The 25,808-nt window shown below is 43.8% G+C and overlaps 1 protein-coding gene across 2 annotated transcripts in view; it reads right to left on the minus strand.

The window, feature by feature from the left end:
- Positions 1-14,137, minus strand: part of CUX2 (cut like homeobox 2) — a 314,935-nt gene extending 300,798 nt beyond the window's left edge. For both annotated transcript variants that reach the window (XM_073881128.1, XM_073881127.1), the window contains exon 1: positions 13,424-14,137. The gene's annotated coding sequence lies outside the window, so the exon portion shown is untranslated. The remainder of the gene's footprint in view (positions 1-13,423) is intronic.
- Positions 14,138-25,808: the final 11,671 nt, after the last annotated feature.

Below are 25,808 nucleotides of genomic sequence, written 5' to 3' on the forward strand. Positions count from 1 at the left end.
CTGTGGGGCCCAGGAGCCCTCTCTGCCTCACTCCTTCCTCGTGTCTGTTCTTCCATATTCTCTCCCTCTCTCATTTCCATGTCTCTCTCTCTCTCTCCCATCTGTGCTCTCTCTTCCAATCAAGAAGCTTGTAGTGAGCACCTACTGCGTGCACATCACCAGGCTCGGCCCTGAATGTGACAATTCACTCATCTGGATGCTGGGTCATCCATCTCCCATTGCAGCTGCCAGATCTGCAGAGGGTTTTACAGTAAAGAAATACAATGAGTTTCTGCAAGCCTAATGATAATGACCCTCCAGAAAAAATCCCACAAAATTAGCTGGAAAACTAACCCGGTCTTTGACCTTTGTTCCTCCTGTAATTTTAACTCTGAAATACTGTCATTTACACTTGAGAAAGAGCTGGTAAGCAAGACACATGGCCTTCCGATGAGCCTGTAAGTAGGTGACCTCAGGGGAGGCAGGGCTGGGCATCTCTTTGCACGGCCTGCTCATCTTGGCCCCAGTGCTCATCCCGGATCACAGCTCCAAAGGCGGTTTCTTTCCTCCACTGAGGCTCACGAGCTGCGGGCTCAGGTAAAGGAAATGCTCCATTTCAGGACCTAGAGTCAGGCTTGAATTTATGCCTTACATAAGACTACAAACTCCTCTGTGATGGTTAATTGTATGTCAACCTCACTGGGCTGAGGGCCGCTCCAAGAGCTGGGGAAGCGTGACTTCGGGGTAAATCTGTAAGGATGTTTCCTGATGAGAGTATCAATTGACTCGATGAGCTCAGTAAAAGCAGATGGTCCTCCACCATGTGGGTGAGCACCATCCCATCCTTTGAGGGCCCGAACGGAGCAAAAGGCAGAGGGAGGAGAAATTCACCCCTTTTTGTGCTTCCTGCCTGGTTCTAAGAGTTAGGACATCTTGTCCATCTTCTCAGGCTTTCCAACTGGGGTTTAAATCATCAGCTCCCTGGGTTCTCCAGCCTTGGGACTTGGGCCGAACGATACCACCAGTTTTCCTGGGGTTTGCAGATGGCAGATGGTGGGACTTCTCAGCCTCCATTATTTTGTGAGCCAATGTGTCATGACAAATCTCCTGTTATGTATCTACCGGTTCTGTTGCTCTGCAGAACCCTGACTAATCCATCCCTCTTCCTCTATCTCCTTTCTTCCCTCTACCCTGTTCCCATCCTTAGCCTCCTTTGGCGAAGTCTTCCTGTGTTATTTGCTCTGGGATTAAATTAGGCCCACACTTCTGGTTCCTTCCACCACTGCATCTGAATAATGCACTATGGAGAAGGCACCAAGAGCCCCAGGTTGTTTCAGCCATTGCTCGGCACAGGGGACTTGGGGATTACAGGTTTTCCTTTCCAGTCCATGCCTCCTGTCCACTTCCTTCACTGGGCCCAACTGGGGGGGGGGGTGCCACTCCTGCAAATTGCCAGTTCAGCATATGGCGCAAAGAGTAGCTGCTGTCCCGTACGGAGCATTAACTGTATTCCGGGACCTTGGCTAAATGCTTTATAAGCAGGTTCTCGCATGACCCTCAAGGCAACCACATGAGGCAGGTGCTGGTGTGTTCTCATTTTCCTGATGGAGCAGACACTGTCAGGGCTCCACTGTATACCTTCATAGCCCTTCTCCATTTTTATGCATACAGTCTCACCATGTGTCTTCACTCCTATCAGCCTGCATCTGTTCTCTTGGTCCAAGGACTGCCCTCAGGCTTCTAGAAATCAATCAGCTTGAGTATATGAAGAGCCTCAAGTGCTTGGGAATTTATTACATGGCCTCTCCTCTCTCCTCCATGCCCCATCCCAAATCCAGCTCTTAACCAACAACTGATGACACGGGAGTATAAATACTCAGGCTCCTCCCTCTGGGGCAGTGGGCCAGGGAGGGTGCTGCAAAGGTGGAGGAGAATTTCCACATCCCCAGGAAGTGTGTCGGCCCCTTCCCCTGCCCACCTCCCCCGGCTGTCCATGATGATGGCAGTGGTCAGGAGGCCAATCCTAGATCCTGCAGACACTTGGGCAACTTGATTTATACAAGTGCTGACCCACCTAGAGCCAGGGAGGAAAGTCACAGGTCTGTAATGTTTAAAAGACCCCAAACATGCATGCTTTACACAAAACTACAAATCTCTCCTTCTTCTGTCCCCTTTCTTTCCTCCACCCAGTTGCCACCCTTAACCTCCTGGGAAAAATTTTAATGTGGGAATGTGCTCTTTTCCCTGGGGTTAAATTAGGGCCAAACTTCTGGTTCCTTCCATCATTGCATCATCTTGCTACAGGGATGGGATTCATTGTCCCAAACTGGTTTCCATTCTCCATGTCCTTTCTTGGTGAAAACCATCATTTCAATGTTAACTTTTTCTCTTAAGTTTGTGCAAATCATTTTATGCTTTATGCAGTAATCAAAACTATGAGAGACAGAAATTATGTTGAGTGAAAGAAGCCAGACACTGTATGAATTCATTTATGTGAAGGATAAGAACAGGCAAAATGAATCAAGGTTAAAATAACGATTCCCTCTGGTGAGGTAGGGATGGGTATTAATGGGCAAGTGAGGTGACGGAATCTTATGGGATGCTGGGCATGTTCTGTACGTCGAGCTGAGTGGTGGTTATAGAGGGTATACATTTGCCAACATTCATTGAACTGGACACTCAAGATATGTGCTCTTTAAATGATTATACCTTAATTAAAAAAATACATGATGGCTGGGCTCTTTCTAATGCAAGTTAGTATAAAACTTCTCTATTTTCTGCTTTTGTCCTATTGGCTTTGCTTTATTGGCAGAGAAGTGTTGTTCTTTACTTCTGTCAACCTATTTTTATGGAACACTGTTAGGATACTTTTATACCTTGCCCTCCCGCATCATGATATGATTCCCCATTAGAGTTCAAGATCCAGAGGGGAAGCTGAGATTCATACTCAAGTAATAGTAATGGAAATTTTCAGTGGGAATTGGGGAGTGGTGGTGGTGAGAATCTCTAAGAATGAATGTAAGAGTGTAAATAATGTTCTCAGCACAATCAATCCAATCTAGCTGGAACAGAAGAAGAACAAACTGAGATTCCACAAGGCTGAAGTCAGATATGGAAGGCTTGGATGCCAAGCTATAGCTTGTTTTAGCAGACAGTGGGGAGACATAAGGATTTTTGAGCAGAAGAGGAGCATGATCAAACCCATGCTTCCCTAAGAGAAATATGGCAGTGTGACCAAGATAAGGCAAAGCCTTAAGGTTGAGAAAGCAGTTATGAGGATACTGCAATAGTCTAGGCAACAAGTAATAGGGCTTGCAATAGTAGAGAAATTAGGTGATATGGGCCGTAAATAATATGACCAATAGGTATAGAGGTCAAAGAGGAGAGAGGAGTTGATGAAAAGGAGGAAGCAAAGACATGGCAGCTGGAAACACCAGGTCTGGAGTGAGACTTCCCAGGCTTGAACCCAAACTCTCCCCGCATACTAGCTATTGATTTTATTTTATTATTTAAGAGAGAGAGAGCATGAGTGGTGGGGAGGAGCAAAGGGAGAGGGAGAAGCAGACTTCCTGCTGAGCTCAGAGCACTCCAGCAGGGCTCAATCCCAGGACCCTGAGATCATGACCTGAGCCAGCCTGCTTAACCAACTGAGCCACCCAGGCGCCCCACTAGCCACTGATTTTAGGCAAGTCTCTAAATTTCACAAAGGTTTCCATCTTCTTATCTTTGAATTGCTGATAATAAGAGCACCTGTTGCAGAGGATTAAATGAGATGAGGCCCAGAAGGCACTATCATAATGGCTGGGACTCATTAGGTCCTCAGTAAATGAGACTTAGTCTAATTATTTTCATTATCATTATAATTATTCAGGATAATATTAATCATTATTAATATTTAATAAAGACAGCCAATGGAGGGAGAGTGAAAGGATGGGGAGATGAAGAGTTCACCTTTCTTTTTAGCAGAAGCTTTAAGAGCAAACATCGCTCGCCATGTTTTTTTCCTCTTCTGCCACAAGCCCAGTGATGTCCCAGATAGAGGCCACTCCATCAGCCTGGACCCCAACAAGGAGACATGGAACAGACACACAACCTGCCCATGATCAACACATAACATGAGCGAGAAATAAACCTGTGTTGTTGTAGGCTGTGAAGACAGGAGATGTTTGTTACCGCAGCATGTCCAGTCTCTCCTGTTACAGAGGACCAATGAATCGCCAATGACCCCATGCTGTGATATCAACAAAGCTGCAGCAGGAAACTCCCACAAGTTCCTCCAGAAAGGCTTACAAATAAGATAGGGCTTCCAATCTCTTCCATCGTAACAACTATCATAGTATCAGACTGTTAGCACACGCCAAGGGGGTAATTTGGGTGGAGTGGAAAGATGCTCTGTACCCAGTATTTTACTGTTAAGGGCAAATTTGCAGAGATTTGGAAAATTGGGTGGTGTGTGGAGTAAACATACTCAACAAGTTTTCAGCTACAACACAGCTGAGCTCAGGGGAATGGGGTTTGATAGTTAGTGTCAGCATAATGAATTAAAAAAAAAAACCCACTCCAGAATGTCTATGAAACACTATCAAGTTAAAAACTGTGCCTGCAGGGGTTTTTTTTAAGCAATTTCTCTAACCACTACGGCTAATAATATCTCATTTTGTTAACTTTGAAAGAAGATCTTTTTAAAACACTGTGCCATGTCATTTCCCAGCTTAAACTCAGTGACTTCCCATGGCCTTGAAGATAAAGTTGAAACTCTTCAAATGACGCACAAGGAATCTTCATGCCTGGGCCCTATTTTCCTGTCCAGTTTCACACCTGGTTGCTCTCCCCTCCCATGCTATGACCCCACCACTCAAGGACTGGAAATTCTCAGGAAAAGCCCTGCCCACTTTGCCTCTGAGACTTTGCACTTACTCTTTCCTCTGTCTGGAATATTTTTCTCATCGTCATGAAAAGATTCAGTTCATGCATGGGGCACCAGTAAAGCAGATGCTCCAAGTGTTTGAAATAATTTAAATGTTTATCTTTCTCTGAAAAAGCACTGAACACAGGGGAAATCACATTTTTTAGAGTTCCCTTGTACCTATTTTGCTGTTTAGTATTCTTTTTCTTTTGAGCCCCACATAGGGCCCCCTCATAATCTCTTCCATGCTTAGGTCTGAGGTAAGGGTCTTAACCTGACCTGGTTTCTGGCTCTGTCTCTGGTTAGTTTTCTTTATTCTTCAGGTTTTAGAGTAAATGCACCTTCCCCCAGGAAACCTCCTGGGAGTACGCCCTGCATCCAACAAGGTTAGTAACTTTCTTCTAGGTTACCAGAGCTCTTGATACTTCCTCTAAGGCCAAAGTGATTATGCAGGGTTTTTTTTTTTAAGATTTATTTATTTGAGAGAGAGAGAGAGCGTGCGCGCGTGCGCACGTGCACAAGCGGGAAAGGGGCAGAGAGAGAGGAAGAAGCAGGCTCTACACTAAGCAGGGAACCTGATGCAGTGTTCAATCCCAGGACTCCAGGATCATGACCTGAGCCAAAGGCAGATACATAACTGACTGAGCCACCCAGGTGCCCCTATGCAGTTTTTACCTAACACATAAATTCTAGGAGGGCAGAAAGGGTGTGAGTCACTGCATTTCCACCAATTGGCTCAGTGTTTGGGACACAGTAGATGTTCAACAAACACTGCACTGAATAGAGAGACTAAAACATGCATTTCTATCCCATTCCAACCCTGGGCAGGGCCCTAGGGCCTAATCTGGGGGTAAATTAATGTGGCTGATTGCATTTGGCAATCCGTGTTGATTTGGTCACCAAATGGGATGTTGAATTCAAAGAGAAGATGTGAGTTGTCTGAAGCAGGCATTCAGCAATCAGAACTCACCCTCACCCCATGATTTTTTGAAAAATATTTTATTGTGAGGGCGCCTGCGTGGCTCAGTTGGTTGGGTGTCCAACTCTTGATTTTGGTTCAGGAGGTGATCTCAGGGTCGTAAGATCAAGCCCCTCATGGGGCTCCCTGCTTAGCGGGGAGTCTGCTGGAGATTCTCTCTCTCTCCCTCTGCCCCCCTTATTCTCTATTTATTAAAATAAATGAATGAATATTTAAAAAAAAGAAAAACAAATGTTTTATTGTCATAAAATATATGTAACATGAAATTTGCCATTTTAGCCATTTTTAAGTGGCATTAAGTATATTCACAATGTGATGCAACTATCACCACTATTTATTTCCAAAACTTTTTCATCACCCTAAATAAAAACTCTCTACCCATGAAGCCATAATTCCTCCCTCCCCCTGCCCCCAACCCCTGATCACCTCTAACCTACTTTCTGTCTCTACAGATTTGCCTATTTTAGACATTTCACCTAAGTGGAATCATACAGCATGTGGCCTTTCGTGTATGGCTTTTTTCATGGAGCATCCTGTTTTCAGGGTTTAGCCAGGTTGTAGCAGGTGTCAGTGCTTTCATTCCTTTTTATGACTAAAGATTATTCCATTGTATGGCTATGTCACGTTTTGTTTATCTGCTCATCAGTTTATGGACATCTGAGTTGTTCCCGCCCTTTGGCTACAGTGAATAATGCTGCAGTGAACACGGGCCTACAAGCATCCATTTTCAATTCCTTTGGGTATATATCTCGGAATTGCAGATCATCCAGGAATTCTAGTTTCCCATCTCCCGATTTTCAAGTGACAGTAGTACTGCTTGTGGAGCCCTGGCTCTGGGCTGGGACCTTTATCTGCATCACCTCATCAGAGCCTTTGGCAACTTTCTGCTCTCCATATAATATATATAATACCCCCATTTTCCAGGTGGGGAAACTGAGGTCTAGGTAGCTTCTGCAACTTGCCCCAAATTACATACCCACTAAATCGTGGAGCAAGGGTTTGAACTCTTGAGTCTCTGCTCTTGACCACCACAGGCAGTCTTCCTCCCAAATCACACAGAGTAGTGGTGGGAAGGGGAGATGGGAGGCAGCTGGGTGAGACCCCCTTTCTTTCTTTCTTTCTTTTTTTTGAGCTTCCGTTTCTGAGAGTGCTGTTCACCCAGTGATTATCAAGAGCAAGTATGAATCCTTGGTTGGTAGTCCCAGAACTTAAATTCATTTGAACGTTTAATCCTGTTTTGATAGAAATATTACCATTTGACGATTTTATGTAAGAGAGGAGAAGGCTGGTACTATCGTGCAGTGAGAGCAATACTCATTATCAAAAATCAAAATGAAATTGAAGCAAACAAGCAGGAATACATTAGAAACAACAATGACAACAAAAACTACAGTTGCACCTACTCAGAAGCTATTACTATTCACACCTTGGTGCTAATGATTCTTCCAAACCTTCTATGCATATGCAAACATATGGTGATTTTCTTTTTTAATGAGATCATACAAAGTATATGTACCATTTCTTAACATTTTTTCATTTAATATATCAAACTATATTCCATGTTAAGTGATCCCTCTCTCCAACAGAAATTTATGGTTATCTAGTGTTTCTTTTTCTTTGTGTGTGTGTATGTGTGTGTGTGTGTTTACCTAGTATTTTATTCATTCCCTCATTCATTCCCTCAGCAAGTATTTATTAAGTGCCTAAAACTGTGTCTCAGAAAGCATTTAGCTGAGCCCCTCTTATTGAAAATAGGTTCTTCCCAGCTTCTTGCTAGGATAAAGAGCACTGCCCTAAATATCCTCATAGCTAAATCTTTGGACATATACTTTGGCTCCTTCTGGAAATAAATTCCTAGACATGGAATCGCTTGGTCCAAATATAACACCTTTCAAGTTTTTTATATTCTCTTAACCAGGCATATTTGGTTGTTGGGAACAAGACACCTGCTTTAACTAGCTCAAGTTCAAGGTGGGTTATGAAAAGGACATGTGCCCAAGGCACAGGGGAGAACAGAGTTCCCAAAGGCTTCTAGCAGCCAAAGTGTGAAGTATGTGGCCATTCAGTCTAGCACTCCCACTGATGCGGCCCCACCACCAACTCAGTCAGTTTTCATTTCAACTTTACCCAAATTCTTAACAAAGAGGGAATCTGGTCGGTGTCGCCTCAGCCTAAGGAACTGGCTCCCCTGGGTCAGGGAGCTTCATGATCCAGCTAGGGCCCTCTGAAACCAGGTACGTGCAGGGAGACCCATCTGGAACAAATACACTCCTATGACATGAAGTGGATCTTAATAATAGCTTGAGACCAGAAATGTGTCAGTAGAGAAAAAAAATAGCCTCCTTTTCCTTTGTAAACGGATCTGCATTCTCAGAGCATAGATTAGCCAGAATTCTTTTGGTTATGAGTGACAGAAACCCCCTTTAAACAGGCCGAAGCACGAGGATGTGGAAGAGAGTCTGGAAGAATGAGTAGCACCAAGGTATTAATAGTGATAGCTTCATGTGACTGGGGAGTTCAGGGCTAGATCTGTTGCCAAATACAGCTGGATCCAAAAGGTCTACAGGTGTCACCAAGACCCTCTCTTTCCCTGTCTTTGTTCTGTCTTCTTCTGCAGGGGAGTCACTTATGAGCTGACTCTCCAGGATAAGGGACGACGGCCACCTGCAGTTCCTGGCTTATATCCCACTGCCTTGGCAATCCCAACAGGAAGAGAGCACCCCTTCCCATTGATTCCAGCTGAAATCCTAGAGTTGACTCCTAACAGGCCAATATGATTAAACTGATTACAAGGACAAGGGAAAGGAATATTTCAATTTTTCAGGCTTATGTCCTGGGCCTTCCACTGAAGCTAGGCAGGGAGGTCAGCCCCACCTGAACCACACAAGAGCGGGTGAGCAGCAGGTAGGAGGGGGGTGTCTCCCAGAAAAAAAAATCAGGGTACTTTTGCCAAAAGAAGGGGAATAGTGCTGGGCAAGAAGCACAAACGAGTGTCACTACAGGAATATAGTAGGGTCTTGTCTTTTTCCAGGAGAAGAGATGGCTCATATTGAGCCATCCTGGCATTCTTTTCTTATTGCTCCCAAGTGACAAATAGGAGGAGGTTTGTGAGCTCATTGAAAGAAGCGGTGATAGAGCATTCTGTAATGATGGGAATATTCTCTATCTGCGCTGTCCAGTATAGGAGCCACTAGCCACAATGTTGCTATTGAGTACTTAAAATGAGAGATTTTAAATTTTAATTAATTTTAATTTAAATAGCCACAGGAGGCTAGTGGCTACCATAAAAGCCTGCTACATTTTTCTATTAGCACTGTATAGAAATGCGAGGTCTTCAATGCTTCCTGACTTCAGGAAAAGAAACTCTTGCCCTTGTCTGCTGGCAGGGAAACTTTCTGAGTCTCAGGGAGTGTTTCCAGGAGAGCCATGGGAGGCCTGCACCCGTGTCCGTGGGGCCGGCGGTGAATGAGGCATCTTGTAATGAAATAACTAAAACGTCATTGTGACTGTAGAATCAAGGGTCTTCCCTCCTTATCTCCAAAGTGCCCGTGTTTTACATGAAAAAGCGTTTCTAATTAATAGGCCAGCCCCTCTTGAGTTTGATAAAAACAGAGGAGAAAAGGATTTGATTAACCCACAATCTTTTCAATTGGCGTGTTCTGCATGAGTGAAGTGTGTTTTCTGCAACGGAGCCAAGACGGGCCCGTCCTGGTTTACCGTGATAACATTCTTCCCTTTGTGCAGCCCTGATTTACCCCCAGCCTGCCAGGAGAGGTTGGTATGAAGAGATTCTCAGAGGTAATCGCCAGCGCAGCCTGCAAGGGTAATCTGGATTCTCATACAGATGGTGGCCCACCCGAGGAAGGGAAGGATGACGAAGGCTCCCATTGTTCCCAAGTAAGAGAGTTTGTTCAGGCTGGAGACCGAGGGTGGGAGGTTTGCATGGAGCAGGGAGGGGAGGAACAACACGGAAGGGTGGGTGGTGCATTCAAAGTCAAAAGGTCAGGGACTGAGATGGGGCAGAAGGGGGAAAATCAGCTGTCGCAATGTCCAGTGCCGTGACCTGGTGTCTGCTGGCTCTTACAGCTGCAGCTAGGCCAAAGGAAGCCCTCATTGCCCGAGTAAAAGCAAGTCACGGAGCAATGTATTTACTGAGTAACGGCCCAACTTCATTTTTCTTTGCAGAGATGAGAAACTTCTTTCTCCTCTCTCCCTCTCCCGAGAGAAACAGGCTGGGTGGCAGATAATGGGTGGTAGTTTTAAACCGAGACCTCAAATTCTTAGACGGTTCTCCCATTGAGATGTGGTGTCCCTCTGTCCTCTCCACTGAAATCTTGATGGGCTTGTGACTGCTTTGCCCAATGGAGTCTGGAGGAAGTGATGCGCTCTGTGACTTCTGAAGCTGGGTCATAAAAGATCATCACCTTATTCCCTGGAATCCGCATGCTTGGAGGCCTGAGCTACCTCATAAGAACATCCCCAGTTTGTGGTACTTTGTTACAGCAACTCTAACAAACTAATATGGCACCCTTCTTCAATCTTATTTTGGTGTTGTCAGAGGTTTGTTTGGTTGGTTTTTTTTTTTGGTCTTTTTCTCCCCAATATTTTATTATGAAAAGCTCCAAGCATACAGAAAAGTAGAAGGAGTTGTAAACACCCAGGTACCCACCTCCCGTGTTCTACAATTAACATAAAGTTATGTTTGTCTCATCCATCCTTCTATCCATCTAGCCATTCATCCTTTCCTCTCCCTCTCTTCAAAGTAAGTTGCAGGCATCATACACTTCATTCTTCAACACTTCAACCTGTGTATCAGGTTGTAGAGTTCAATATTTGTTTTCTTTTTTAGGTGAAATTGAAATACATTGAAATGTACAAATCTTTTGTATGTCATTTTTCATGAGTTTTGGTAAATGTCTAAACCACATAACCCTAACCCCTATAAAGTACAGACCATCACCAAGCCCGGAAATTTCCCTCCTGTTCTTCCCAGTCAATACCTACACCTGCTTGCCCAAGAGGACACTGCTGTTCTGATTTTTCTCAATATAGATTAGTGTAGCCTGTTCTAGAACTTCAGATATATGGAATAATATGGTATATACTCTTTCATAGAAGGCTTCTTTCACCCAATATAATATTTCTGATTGATTTTATTTTAAGAAAGCCATAAGACTTGGTTCAAAGTGTTTCAGCACCTTGCTGAGGACAATGAATAATAAATAACAAATACATGAAACAAGGACTAGGAATATGTGCCCCACCTGCTCCATGCCAGGCAGTGTGCTAGGTGCTTGGGATGCAATGTTGAATAAAACCCAGCCCTGCCTTTAAGAAATCCACAAGTACCAGAGCCAGAAGGAAAGGAAAGAGTATAAACAAAGTATAATTCTGAGTAATAAAGATAAGTATAGAGGAATGTTGCAAAGGGAGTGGATGTTTCTCAAACTTGGTTCTAGCAGTATTATTGTCTATTTAATATTTGTCTTTAAACCTACTCCTTTTATTTTGCTAAGCTATTTCTGAAGTCTTACCAATTTTGTCAGGAAAGCAATATGCCCGGTTAAAAATGCCTTGTCAGACGTCCCTGTAGGTAGGAGTGGTCGGAGAACTTAATTCTAGCCAATAAAAGGTAGGCAGAAATCCCTTGGGTAGAGTTCCTAGAAAACTCTTTGCTTTCCGAATTAAAAACCTGATGATGAAAGGGACGCCTGGGTGGCTCAATCGGTTAAGCATCTGCCTTCGGCTCAGATCATGATCCCAGCGTCCTGGGATGTAGCCCCATGTCATGCTCCGTGCTCAGCAGGGAGCCTGTTTCTCCCTCTGCCTTCTGTTCATGCTCTCTCTCTCTCTCTCTCAAATAAATAAATAAAACCTTAAAAAAAAAAACTGATGATGATGCTAGTGATGGTGGTTGTGGTGGTGGTGGTGGTAGACAGACTCAGCTGGTACAGCCTTTTCCCCTCCCCCTCTTTCTCTTCTTCCTGCCTGGAATGAGAGTGCAATGTCTGGAGGAGAGCAACCATGTTGAGGCCATGAGGATAAAAGCCTCATGCCAAGAATGAAAGCAGAAAATTAGAAGGAGCCTGGATCTTTCACAACATCCTTGGATAGCTGCACCAGCCTTGGACTGCTGATGTCCAAAAATCCTGGTAATTGAAAAAAATTTAACTCCTTACTTGTTTAAGTCACTGTTGGTTGAGTTTTCAGTTATTTGAAACCAAATGCATCCCCAATTAATACTTAAATGTATTAATTAAAACTTAAAATGTTTGATCTGCTACTTAGGTTTTTTTCCTAATTTAACTCAAGTAAATATGCAATTATTCAAATAAAATTGCTTTTGAGTACCATCTGAAACTGACCCTATAAACCAAAGGAGGGTCACACTTTTAGAAATTGAGACCTGGTAGGGTCATTGCTTTGAGCATGTCAGAATTTACTATAATTCCTCCATGGTCCTTTAATTTGATCTTCACTACAACTCCGTGAAGCAGATGAGACAGATATTATTGTCCACTTGTTACAAATGAGGGAATGGATGGGGCTGAGAGGTGTTAGGTTATTTGCTAAAGATCTCATAGCTGGTGAGTAGGGAAGCCAGGAGCATTTCACAGTGTTAATGTCACAAAGGCTTATTAAGCACCTACTAGGTGCGAGGCACTGTAGATACAATGGATAGATACAAAGGAGAATAAGATACAGAAACAGTCTCTGCTCCCCTGGAGTAAGAGGGAGGACAAACATTTAACCAGGTGTTGGCAACCAAATATGAACAATAGTATGATAGAGAAAATCTAGAAGTCTGAGGAAACATGAAAGAGGGTCCCTGTCTTAATTTCGGTTCCCCAAAAGCAGACCCTGAGGCGAGAATTTGAGAGCAAACAGATTTGAGGGAGGTGATTCCAGGAAGTGCAGGTAGAGAAGTGAAGTTAAAGCAAGAACAGGGTATGTGCTAACAAAGGCATGGTAATAAGCAAGTTTTACACAGTGGGCAACCCGGGCTCACCGCCCCCCCCAACTGGGGCTCGGGGGCCCTCTGGAGAATTGTGCAGAACACAGCTCAGAGTTGCCTTGGGGGGCGGGGTGAGAAGCTGGAATATTTATTCACCACCTCTCTTCCCTTGTTGGTTGAGAACAGCTCCTGGGCGGGGTCGTTACCTCCCCGGCATTCTGGCCTGTCCTACTCATGGGCCAAGCATATGACATCTAAAATAAAGTCCCCAGACAAGAAACCCTTGTCCTGCACCAAATCTGGGTGCAGATGACCCCAGCGTGGGGTGGAGGAGTTATGCACCAGCAAAGACTGTCACAGGGACCTCATCTAGTGAAGAAGGGTTCAAGAGGCTTCCGAAGGAAGTGACGCAAAATCAGTCCTCCTCTTGCCACATAATGCTGCAATCTGACAGCACGAGGCAGTGTGTAAGAAAGGCTGACTTGATGTAATAAAAGGTCTCCATATCTTGACATTTGACCTACTGGCTTGTCCCCAAGGCCAATCCAGGTTGAACCAAAATCACACAGTGAGGCCCCAGCATAGAGACAAGATCAAAACATACCTCCTTCCGGAAACCTCCTCAGGAACCTGGCCTCCTGTGAGGGACCAGGGAACCAGCAGCCGGTTTCCAACTTCGCCTGGGCTTCCTGTGGTGCGTGCTTCTGTCCTCGCTGACACGCCGAATGTTCTCCCCCAAATTATTTCTGAGTTCTCCTGGCAGCGGCTCTGCCTCCCCCGCCTCCCCTCCCCACTCCCTTTGGCAGATCTGTGTTATAAAATAAGAGGCTCGGGATTATGTCTGTCTGACAACTGAAGAATGAGCAACGGAGCAGATGCAGAGTCTTACAAATCCCGTGAATTATACATGGCCATCTGCAGCCTCGAGCGGTCCAGGATTTCCACCCCACACCACGGCGTTCCATATGGAGTCATATGTTTTTAGTATCGGAGCCATGCTGTCAACGTCCAGCAATCCGTCATGTGGCACATGTGTGATGCAAGCGCCCAAATAAATGTTATCTCAGGCCCAGGAGTGCTGCGCAGAGGAGCGCCGTGGCTCCCACAGCCTTGTCTTCGCAGAAGGGCTGTTGCTGGGAGAGGTTTTTTTGAAATTTTGACAATGTTCTTAAGTCTCTTTTCTATCACCAGCAAGGCAAACCTCACACCCTCCACCTCACGAATACCCTAAGAAAGGCTTGCTTTTAAAAATAAAACGTAAAAAGTCACTAGATTTAAGAGTCAGGATGGTGGATTTTAAGGGATACTTCGCAGACGGCTTCCCGGTTGCCACCACCTTGTTTAAGAGGCCTGCTCTTCTCTCGCGCACGCGCGCCAGGGCCTGAGATCACATGACCCGACCCTGCCGGAGCTGATTGGCTCAGGCTGGGGTTTCCTGGTCGCGGCTGGGCCAATCAGATTCTCTCGTCCAAAAATCAGAATTAGGGGAGCTACTCAGGCTGTGCTAAGACCTTAAATACAGGAAACTCAGGGCAGTGGGGAAACCTTGTAGGGCCATGTGCATGGAGAGAGAGAGTCGGGGTGCAGAGGATAGTGAGAGAGATTGAGATGGAGAAGAGGAAGGAAGAGGAGGGGAAAGAAGGGGAAAGGGGGGGGAGAGGGAGGGAGGATCACCATTTCTTTGCCAATCACTTCTTAGTCTCTCTCCTGAGCTACACACTCTGGCCTCCGTCTAAATTCTTCTTGCCCCAGGGCTGTTTATTGGCTGAAGGTTTGTGGTGAGAGAGAAGCAACCTGTTCAAGATGTCTGGGTTAATCAGTTAAAAGGCGATGTACCTAGGCAGAATCTCCTTGCCTCCCAGGTGGGAGAAGCAAGGGATGGAGAGGATAGAAGTCAGCTCTTTCAGGGCATCAGGAAGAGGGGCTGAAGTAGCAGTCACTGGGCCCTGGTAACCTTCCCCAAAACACCACGGTAGTCCAAAGAAATGAGGTGATGCAGCTCTTTGTTGTTCTAGTAATAGGAATATCTGGGTCTTGCTGCTCTTTTGCAAATACCAACTTTATGTCCAGAGGGGATATCTGTTGTCTAGCCTCCCAGACATCTCCTTGCCCTCCTCTGGTAAAAGCACCCTGATTTTCCTCTGGGAGACCACCCCCTCCCACGTAGTGCATGTGGTTTAGGTAGATGAGTGATCTCCTCTTGACCCAGGCCCAGCCAATTAGAGTTACAGTAATGGTTTCAGGGAGGGGCCTTTGATCTAATGGGCCACCGAGATTTGGCCTGGGACTTTTCCTGGAGCTGTTAGGAAAAAAGTGCTCACTTTCTACAGGAGTCATCAAGCTGATAAATTGTAGGCATGGAGCTGCTGATGGCCACTTTTGCCATTGCAAGAGAATAAGCCAATACAGAAGAAAGGAAGGAGGAGAGCCAGGAAGCAGGTGGAAAGAGGAGTGAATGACAGCAGGAGAGAGAGAGATAGATTGAGGCAAGATGACATAGTGTAAGGCCTGGATCCATCTATGCCTGAAGTCCTTCACACCAGGACCTCTCAGTTACATGAGTCAATAAATCCTCTTATGTATGTAAGCCATTGAGTGTCACCTGCAATAAAGGAGTCATGAATGATGCAACATTCTATACACCCCAAACCAGTACCACCTCCTTGAAGCTAAAGAAGAGGAGGAGGCTTTTGGAAAAATCACAGGATAGAGGATTCTCTGGAGAGACCAGTGCAGTTGGTGGTTGGAGGGGATGGGTGGAGAACCAGGCTGGGTCATGTGATGTGAGACTGAAACTTTAGGGCTCTCCCACATCATCAGGAAGCTCTCTCAGTGACCTCTGCCTCTTACATGTGTGGATAAATGCCTGAAGGGTGTAAAAGTAGATTTCATGGCTCTGAGGAAGTTCAGTTCCTACATCAGTGACAGCCAAGAAAACAGAAACAGACTCGTGTAGGCATCTCAAGAACCAGGACTGGGCCTTGGACCCCAAGGCTTATGGTTGAAATCTGGGTTTGAATTTCAGTCTTACCACTTCCCAGCCCTATTTCCTAGGCAAGTCCCTCACTCTGTGAGCCTCAATTCCACCTCTGTAGAATGCGGATGATGATGGAACCCACCCTGTGGGGGCATGGTGAGGTATAAAGGAGACAAAATCCTACCCTGGCTATATACATGATTGGCAGGTATTAGAGGTAATTATAAGTTGGACAGACATTAACAGTTCTTACATTTTAAAGATTTTATTTTTATTTTAGAGAGAGAGTGAGCATGAGTGGGAGGGGCAGAAGGAGAGAAAATCTCAAGGAGACTGTGCTGAGCATGGAGCCTGACGCGGGGCTCAATCTTGGGACCCTGAGATTGTGACCTGAGCTGAAATGAAGGGTTAGACGCTCAACCGACGGTGCCACCAAGGCACCCTGACAGTTTTTATTTTACTAGTTGTTTTTATTTTTAATGCTACTGTCTTTTAGCAACTGATATTGGTTTTTCAGTGATGGCAATGATCTAAAGTTCCTTTTCAAATAAAATTTACTGAAATAAAAAAGGGGGCCAATTTAAAGAAAAATACTAGGTCGAAAATAGTACAGATGAAATTTTCAAAAACTATGAAGGGGAATTTCAATGACTGTAGTTGGAGAAACACCAAGATAATGCCTGATGCCTGGCACATAGTAGGTGTTCACTAAAGGTGGCAAATTGAAATGAGATGGCATTTGGCCCTAGCCACAGGAGCAGGGCCTTAACTGGATGGAAACACATGAGAGGGAAGACATGACCTTGTGGGGTAGATGCTTTGATACGTGACAAAGTGCCAGATTCAGGGTAGGTGACCCAAGCGTTCTTAAAGGGAAGCATGAATCTCAAAGTAAATGATTACAAGAGAAGTCAGCCCCAAGGCAAGCCCTGAAACTTGCAGCCAGCAAGTACTAATCCCCTCTTTGGGTCAGGAAAACTTCCCACTTCAAATGCCTGACCCCTCTTGACAGCTGTCATCACCCCCAGCATGCAGGAGGGAAAAGGAGCTGAGGGCAGAGTCCCACAATATGAGTGAATGGCTTTAGCTGCTGCAGGAGGGCCACAGAGACTGATTGAGGCCAGGTCATCTCTCCCTTGGAACATGGAGACAGAGCCTTACCTAGAGTGGGGAATCTATGGGGTCCCAAATTTAGATGGCTTTTAGGAAGCCAGACAGGGAAGTAAATGAATAAAGTTAGCAGATGTGAAACAAGAATTCTGGGGGTAGTGCCTCACTGGAGAGGGCATGTGCCCCACCCAAGGTAACAAATTCACTGGCTTGCTTTACAGATCACATTAGATCCTATATGTAAATGCTTGGCATAGTGCCTGGTACCCAGACCATGCTCAACAAATGGTAGCTATGATTATTGTTGTTGTTCCTCAGTCTAAAGGGGAGTTCTGGGGGCACCTGGCTGGCTCAGTCCACAGAGCATGTGACTCTTAATCTCGGGGTTGTGAGTTCAAGCCTCATGTTGGGTGTAGAGATTACTTAAAAAATAAATAAAAAATTAAAAAAATAAAAGGGAGTCCTGAACCAAAGACTGCCAAGTCCCAAGCAAGTCCAATACCCTATCAATTTCCTGACTTCAGCCACAAAGGAACCTACAGAGAAGAGCCAGGTGTTGGAAAGAAAGGGCTGTCCAGCAGTTACAGGGGAGTCCAATTTGTTTTCCTTCTCTAATGAATTCTATGAGTTATTCTTCAGCAGCAAAATAGAGATTAAAAAATAAAAAAACCACTACCTTCTAACAGGAGGAGGATTAAAAGGACAATCAAGTAATGCTTGGAGCCGAAAAATAACCAATGAATTACTTGAAGTGCTTGATTGTATTGAGAGATTTATACTAATAGTAGAGTCTGTGGTAAGCTATTGATAAGAACACAAAAAGACCCCCTCCCAAGAAAAAAGAGAAAAAGAAAAAAAGGGAGAGGCAATTACTAACTCTAGGGAAAACAAAATGTTGTAGTCTTAGTACATAAGGACTAGTTGTGAACAATATAAGCAATCATCATAATATAAACACTGAATATTAATTCAAACTTTTTTTTGGAAAAGTCTTAGATTTACAGGAAAACTGATAGTATAGAGAGTTTAGAGAATTCCCATATACCCCATGCCCAGTTGCCCCTATCACTAGCATCTTATATTAGGCTGGTAAATTTGTTATGATTAATAGACCAATATTGATACATTATTATTAACTAAAGTCTATAGTTTATTTAGATTTCCTTAGTTTTATCTAATGTCTTTTTCTGTTCTAGGAAATCAACATTGCCTTAGGTTGTTTTATCTCTTTAGGCTTCTCCTCACTGTGCCAATTTCTCAGACAGTCCTTGTTCTTGATGACTTTGACTGTTTTGAGCAGTATGATCAAGTATATTGTAGAATGTCCCTCAGCTGGGGTTTGTCTGATACTTCTCTCATGAGTAGACTGGATTATAGATGTTGGGAGGAAGACCACAGGGGTAAAGTGCTATTTGCATTATATCATGTCAAGGGCACATACTATCATCATGATTTATCACTGCTTGTACTGATCTTGATCATATGATAAAAATAAGTCTGTTGATTATTTTTAAAATATTAAATATAAAATAAAAATAAAATATAATTTCAAAAATAAAGTAGTACCATAACTACACTTAGAATACAAAGCAGGGAAGTCTGTATGTGTCTGTGGCATGTGGAGTAGGTAGAGGTAGGGCTGAAGAAAAATAAATCCTTACCTGCTCTGGTTGAGAATCAATAGGTGTCTGACTGGAAAAAAATCGAGAAATAACAGAGTAACTATTGTATTTAGGAAAATGCAGATAAAACATAGAGGAAGGAGAGACCATTAAAAGAGTTGAAAGTAATTGCTTCAGGGAAATGAGAGTTCAGGGTGAGAAGGGGTGGGTCAGGGACTATAGCAGAAGACACTGAGGGTTGACTCACCCAACACACATCCCAATCTCCTTCTCCTTGCCTTTCTTCTGTAGAGGCTAAAAAACTAAAAAAGGAAAACTCTCATCTCCCAGACTCCTTTGCAGCTAGGAGGGATCAAAATATACAGTTTTGGCCAATGACATAATCAGAAACCTGCTGGGGATTTCTGGGAAAGGCTTTGCTACCGTCCTTCTGCCTGGAACACGAATGTGATTGATGACCTGAGGAGCTGCCACAGCCATCTTGTGGTCATGAGGAAAGACCAAGAAATGAAAGAAACATCTGACCTAATGCTGTTGAGCACCTTAACCAACTGCTCACCTCTGGACCTCTATTTTGAACAACTAAAATATTTAAATCAACTCTTCCAGTTTATGTTACCAGCATTTGGATTTTCTGTTATTTGTAGTCATGTGCAATCCATAGCAGATATAAGGGCTATTCCCAACGTATTTGTAATATCTTGATAAGCATTAAAATTAAATTTAAAAATAGGTAGAGTGTTTGGAACTGGCAGCAGGGATTGCCTGGCACACACATGGTTCCTGTCACTTTTCCATCCCCTTCCATTTCCCCACAGTTCCTGGGCCAAGTCCTCCCAGAAACTTTAGTCAAGCACCTCTCTGATGGATAGTGGAGAACAGTGCAGATGTAGTAGCCTCTTGGACAATCCCCACTACATTCCTGTGCTGCACATCTTGACATTTATAGATTTTACCTAATGCTGTAAATTAAGATAACTGTGCTGAGGTCTAATTAATTCAGTTAACTTTCCAGGACAAACACAAGCCAAAGCTTGATTATAGAGCAGAATCCTGAGTTCCTTTCCGTTGCTTGCTTCTTTCTTTCTGATAAAGATCTTCACATAAAGTTCTCAAAAACACTTTTCTCAATTCCCCTCTGCCGTATCCCTTCTTCCTTAGAGATGAAACCAAATAGTCAAGAATCAAAGCCCTGCCTGTCATCTTTGATGCCTCCCTCATCTACTCTCTCAGGTCCCACCTTTTCCTCAGATCTCTCAAGGCCATCTCCTTTCTACCTCCCCTGCTACCTCCCTGATTTAAGCATCAATAAGTTGCTGTCCTTCTGTATTCAAGTCTCCAGGAGCACCACCACATTCAACGTGAAAGCCGGTAGCCTGCAGACCCATGTGATCTGGCCCCACGTGACCTCTCTAGGCTCTTCTCCTCCACTCTTTCCTTTATTCTCCCCATTCCAGCCATGTGTGTGCCAGGTCTCCTCCTACCCGAGGACTTTTGCCTGGAATGTTCTTCTACCTACCCAACGCCACATGCTCTCTTTGACTTTCACCTTTTCAATGCCTACTCATCCTTTGGAGCTAATTTAGCACCTCCTCCAGGAAGCCTTTCTGGATTCCCTTTGTTATATAATGAGCACTCCCTAAGGGCAGGATCCAACGTTCCCTATTGTAGCCCTAGCATTTTAACAGTTTCTGTTAAGCAAATGCTTAACAGATATTTGTTGAAGAAAGGAGGGAAGGAGGGAGGGAGGGAGGGAGGGAGGGAGGGAGGGAGGGAGGGAAGGAGGGAAGGAAGGAAGGAAGGAAGGGATACTGGTAGAAGAAAATTAACAGATGTACTAATACGTTTACAAGAAATTTGTAAGTACTAATGGCAATGAGGGCCTGTGAACACAGCTGCATTTGGGGTGAGAGACTGCCCTCCAAGGCATCCCATATATACTGTTAGAAATGCTTTGGGCTCAAGGAACAGTAATTTCAGGAAACGTGGCCAAAAATAAGGGTTGGCTTCACAGGGCAAATTTGTGGCCCCCGTGAAATTTCGAAAATAAAGTTTTATTGGAACACAATCACATCCCTTTGTTAACATATTGTCTATGACAGACTTGAATCATTGCAACAGAGACCATATGGCCCACAAATTCATACTTAAAAAATCTACTATGTTTGGGGTGTCTGGGTGGCTCAGTCGATTAAGTGTCTGACTCTTGATCTCAGCTCAGGTCTTGATCTCATGGTCATGAGTTTGAGCCCTGTGTTGGGCTCCACACTGGGCATGGAGCCTACTTAAAAAAAAAATCTACTATGTGGTCCTTTATAGAAAACATTTGCCAAACCTTGGCCTAAATGAACAGGGGTTGATTTTTCTCATATAACAAGAAATCTGGAGAAGAAGCCTCCCAGGGTTGGTTTGAAGAATTGCAAATACTCAGAGCCCTAGGCTGTGTCTGTGTTATTTTCTTGGTCTTCCCCTCATGGTCACAAAATAGCTGCCACAGCTCCAGGCATCACATCCTCACAAAACTACATTCAGAGGAAGAAATAACCAAAGTCTTAGAGCAGAGAGATTCTTCTATAACATATTTCCCTCTTATTAGGGAAGATAAATTTCCCAGAATCCCCCCGAAGTTGCCTCTCGCAAGGAAGAAAAGAAGGGTGTGCTGTCAGTGAGCAACCACAGTGCCTGCCATAACTCTCCTTCCCACTACATTTCTCTTATTAGTGGCACCTGATACTACCACCACCACCACCCACTGGCTTTCGGGTCAAATGTGGAATCCATGGTAAACTGAGGCACCTTTCTTCTCCTTCTCAGCTCCAAGACCCCCATCCTTTATTAATACATAATAACTATCAGTTGCTGAATGCTTACTATGCATCTGGCATCATTTCAAGCACTTAATCCTTATTGCAACCTATGAGGAAGGTACTATTATTACCATTTCACAGGGGAGGTTACTGAGGCACAGAGAGGTCAACTCACTCACTTGAGGTCACACAGCAGGTACCAGCACAGTCAAGACTGGAACCAGCAGTGTGGCTCCAGAGCAGCCCCCCATCACCACTCCACATGGCCAAGGCTGGTCCCTGGAATCCAGGGAGGGAGTTCTTTCAATTATAAGCCAGGACGTGGCACATCCCACTTTGCCTCGGAGGCTGCTTTTGCTTGTCAGGAAGCGATGGACCGAGGTACTGTTCTCTTCGGGGCAACCTGAACTGCCGCCAGAAAAGTGACCCATAAATTCAGGACGGAGCACTGGCTTCCTCTGTGGATTCCGTCCTACTTTACATCCCTCCCTTAATTAATTGATAAAGGCCTGCGTCTCTCTCTGCCTCTCTGCTTCCAGCCCTCCCCACCTCTGCTGAGATTAGCCTTTCCGCCCTGTGTCCCAGCCCTGCTGTTTTCTCTCTGCTTCTGTAGTTGCTCCTTGCACGGAGGCAGCTGGAGACAGAGACAGTGGACAGAAGGGCCCAGCTGGATTTGTGCAGCCCTTAAAATGAGGCCTCTGTGTTGCTGAATCTCAATTTTGTGAAGTCCTGTGCCAAGCCTGGCCTCTACTCCAGATTAACACCAACAGGCAGACGTTCCAAAAAGAAGTGCAGTCTCAGAACGGGGTCAAGGTTGAAATGGGGTTCTGAGCTCTCCCTGAGGATCCATTTCCTCCAGCTTCCTACATGGGGGGGGGTGTATCATTTTTGGACAGACTGAGTCTCAGCTAGAAGTTGGTAAAGAGCCCAGGCCCTAAATTCAGACAGACCCAGGGTTCCAGTCCCAGCCCACCAATTCCTGGTCAAGTGACCTTAATCTCTGCGTCTCGGTTTCCTCCCTTATAAAATGGGGATAACAGCAGAAATCGGATGATGTTTGGGAATTACATGCCAAGACCTGGAAATCACTTAGCATAGAGCCTGGTACAAAGTATTTGATTTTGTAGAAGTCTACTGTTGTTACTGTCATTGGAATCATTACAATTATTTGATGACTCTCCAGGACACTTAGCACCCTGCCCCTGGAAAAGCAGCAAAGAGCTGAAACTAAGAACACAGGCTCTGGATCCAGTCTCCATGGCTTTAAGTCCTGGCTCTGTCATTTCTCAGCTGTGTGACGTTGGGCAAGTCACTCTACCTCTCTCTGCCTTAGTTGTTTGATCTTGAAAATGGTATCCACCTGACAGGGGGTTTGTGAGGAAGAAATGAAAGAAGACACATAAAAGACCTAGACTAGCACCTGGCACGGAGCTAACATCCAATGAACATTAGCTATTACAATATCTGACACCCACTAACTTCTCTGTTACTGAAAGTTACTCTTTCAGTGTTAGGATTTGATCAGTAGTGGACCCTAACTCTCCTAAAAAAATGTATGCCAGCATGTACATACATGCATTGTTTAATAATAAATTTTAGGAATATAAAGGATGTATAGCACAAAAGTTACTTATAATATTTGTAATACACACTAAATTTTGTCATACATGATAACATTTCATCGATTTTTGCCAAACTCTGTATCCGTTGTGCACCTGAGGCTGCAAGTCCATCATGATCTGACGGATGGCGTGGGGTGTGCTCCAGCCATGAGTGTAGTTCTGAGATGAACGTTCCTTGATTCTCCATTTTCATTAATGGAGAAGGAGACAGTGGAATGAGGAACACAAATGGAACTTCACTCATCCATCGATGACTTGAGCAACTACACTGGATAACAGTTTTTGAATATGGGGAGAATATTCCCCCAGTTTTTGGTGCATACAACACAACACACTCTAAAGCTTCACCTGCATTATTAACATGTTCTCTGTCTCTCTTTTAGGGCTAGGCAAGCAACCACACAAAGCCCTGACTTGTAGCAACTGCCAGTTTCCATGGTGGAAATGCTCCACTGTGGCCAAAGGCAAGCTACCAGTGCAGAGTCACTGAACATGGACTTGGGAAGGACACGCAGTGACATACCATTGAACAGTGGTTCCAAGCCACATAGACAAAACAGACTACTTCACCTCAAGAGCATAGGTAATAGCAAAATTTATAAAATAATTAGAAAGTAATGAGTGTTGCATATTTTTTTACCTGTTTTTAATTTAATCTATTCCAGTGTGAGATTATATAATGTAATTTAAAATAATTGCTGTGTTTAACAACCAGCATGCCGAATTCCTGAAAATTTTACAATCAGCTTTCAGGAGCCAGTGTGAGCTACTTCCAACATCCCACTGGTTTTGATACCTAAATCCCCAGAGGAAGTCTCAAGAAAGACAAAATGAAGAAATGCCTTAAATAATTATCAGATATGAGAGGTTTTTTTCTTTAATTTGGCATACAGAATTTTTCATAAATGAGGGGTTTCCTTATTATGTCAGATTATATTTTGCAAAGATGGCCACAAAAATATCTCTTATTGTCAAATTCTCTTCTAGAAGCTTGCCACTGCTCCATCAAGAGGTGGAGTCAATGTCCTCTCCCCTTGAACTTGGGTGAGCTTGTGATTGTTTGGATCCATAGAGCATGGTGGAAGTGGCTTCTATCCACATATCAATTCCAAGGTCATAAAAGATGGTGCAGTTCCTTCCTTGTGAGCTGGAACACTCACACTTGAGTGTTCAGCCCCCGGCCGGGGAGTCTGGCTGCTCTGAAACAGCCATGCTATGAGGAAGTCCCAACTAGCCTATGTAGAGAGTCCACACGGAGAGACCCTGGGACTCCATGATGAGGGAGAGAGATGTCCCTGCCGATCTAGCTCCAGGTCCGTTTGACTTCAACTGCACAAGAGACCCTGAGCCCAAACACACATCTGAGATCTTCCCAGGGCCTTGGAGATACTAAAAGCCTATAGAGCTTTGTGGAGGATGTCGGTGAGGACTTAAGGAAAATGTTGTTTGAAACTGAAAGAAAGGGAAACCTTGTGGTTGGCAGAAAGATTGTCACCTGCAGTAATGTGGAAAAGAGAAAACGTACGTAATGAACTCCGTGATAGCGCAGAACACTGAAAGTGTCATCTGGCTTTTTCTTGCTACTTATGATAAATACAGAAAGAGAAAGATGTCCAAAGAACAATCTCTTAAATATAAAGGAGCCAGGGCCTGCTGGGGCCCCAAACAAAGCGTTTCTCATCCCCAGCCTCTCCAGATGGCAAAAAAAATATTCTCCAACTGAGAAAAGACCTCGGGCTTTTATTACTTGATTTCGAGACTTTACTATAAAGCTACAGTAATCAAGACAGTGTGGTACTGGTGAAAGGCCAGACACATAGATCAATGGAGCAGAATAGAGAGTCCAGAAATAGACCCACTCATATGTGGTCAATTGATTTTCAACCAATGTGCAAAGGCAATTCAATAGAGAAAGGATAGTCTTTTCAACAAATAGTACTAGAACAACTGGACATCCATACGCAAAGAAAAAAAAAGCACATCTTTATACAAAAATTAACTTGAAACAAATCATAGACCTAAATGGAAAACCTAAAGGTATAAAACTTCGAGGACATCAGAGAAAATCTCTGTGACTTAAGATTTCTTGTATAGGACACAAATCATAAAGAGAAAACTGGTAAAATGGATGTCATCAAAATTTAAAACTTTCTGCTCTTTCAAAGGCACTGTTAGGAAAATGAAAAGCCAAGGAGATACACACAGGGAGAAAGTATTTGCAAAACACATATCTTAAGAAGGGTTGGTAACCAGATAAGTAGATTAAAAAAATTCTCAAAACTCAATTTAAAAAAAAATTCAATTTTATTATAAAACAAACAACCCAATTTAGAATGGGCGAAAGACTATCTGTTCTCTACTGAATTGCTTTTGCACCTTTGTTAAAAATCATTTGTCCATTTATATGTGGGTCTATTTCTGACTCTATTCTGTTTCATTGATCTATGTGTCTATCTTTGCACCAATACCACACTGTCTTCAATACCGTAGTTTTATAAGTCTTGAAATCAGGTAATGTTAGTTCTCCAACTTTGTTATTACTTTTCAACCCTCATTTTGACTATACTAGGTCCTTTGCATTTAGAATTAGCATGAATTTTAGAATCAACTTGTCAGTATCTACAAAAAGCTGCTAGGATTTTGATCAGGACTATATTAAATTTATAGTTCAATTTGAGGAGAATTGACATCTCAACGATATTGAGTCTTCTGACCCATGAACAAGTTGTTATCTCTCCATTTATTTAGATTTTAAATAAATTTTAAAATTTTTATAAATTATAAAATTTAAATAAATTTTAAAATTTTTCTTGGCAGTATTTTGCAATTTTCAGTCTGAATCTTATTCATC

The sequence above is a fragment of the Callorhinus ursinus genome, unplaced genomic scaffold (assembly GCF_003265705.2).
Source record: "Callorhinus ursinus isolate GAN/ISIS: 27379988/994484 unplaced genomic scaffold, GSC_fseal_2.0 scaffold41, whole genome shotgun sequence".
NCBI classification, from domain to species: domain Eukaryota; kingdom Metazoa; phylum Chordata; class Mammalia; order Carnivora; family Otariidae; genus Callorhinus; species Callorhinus ursinus.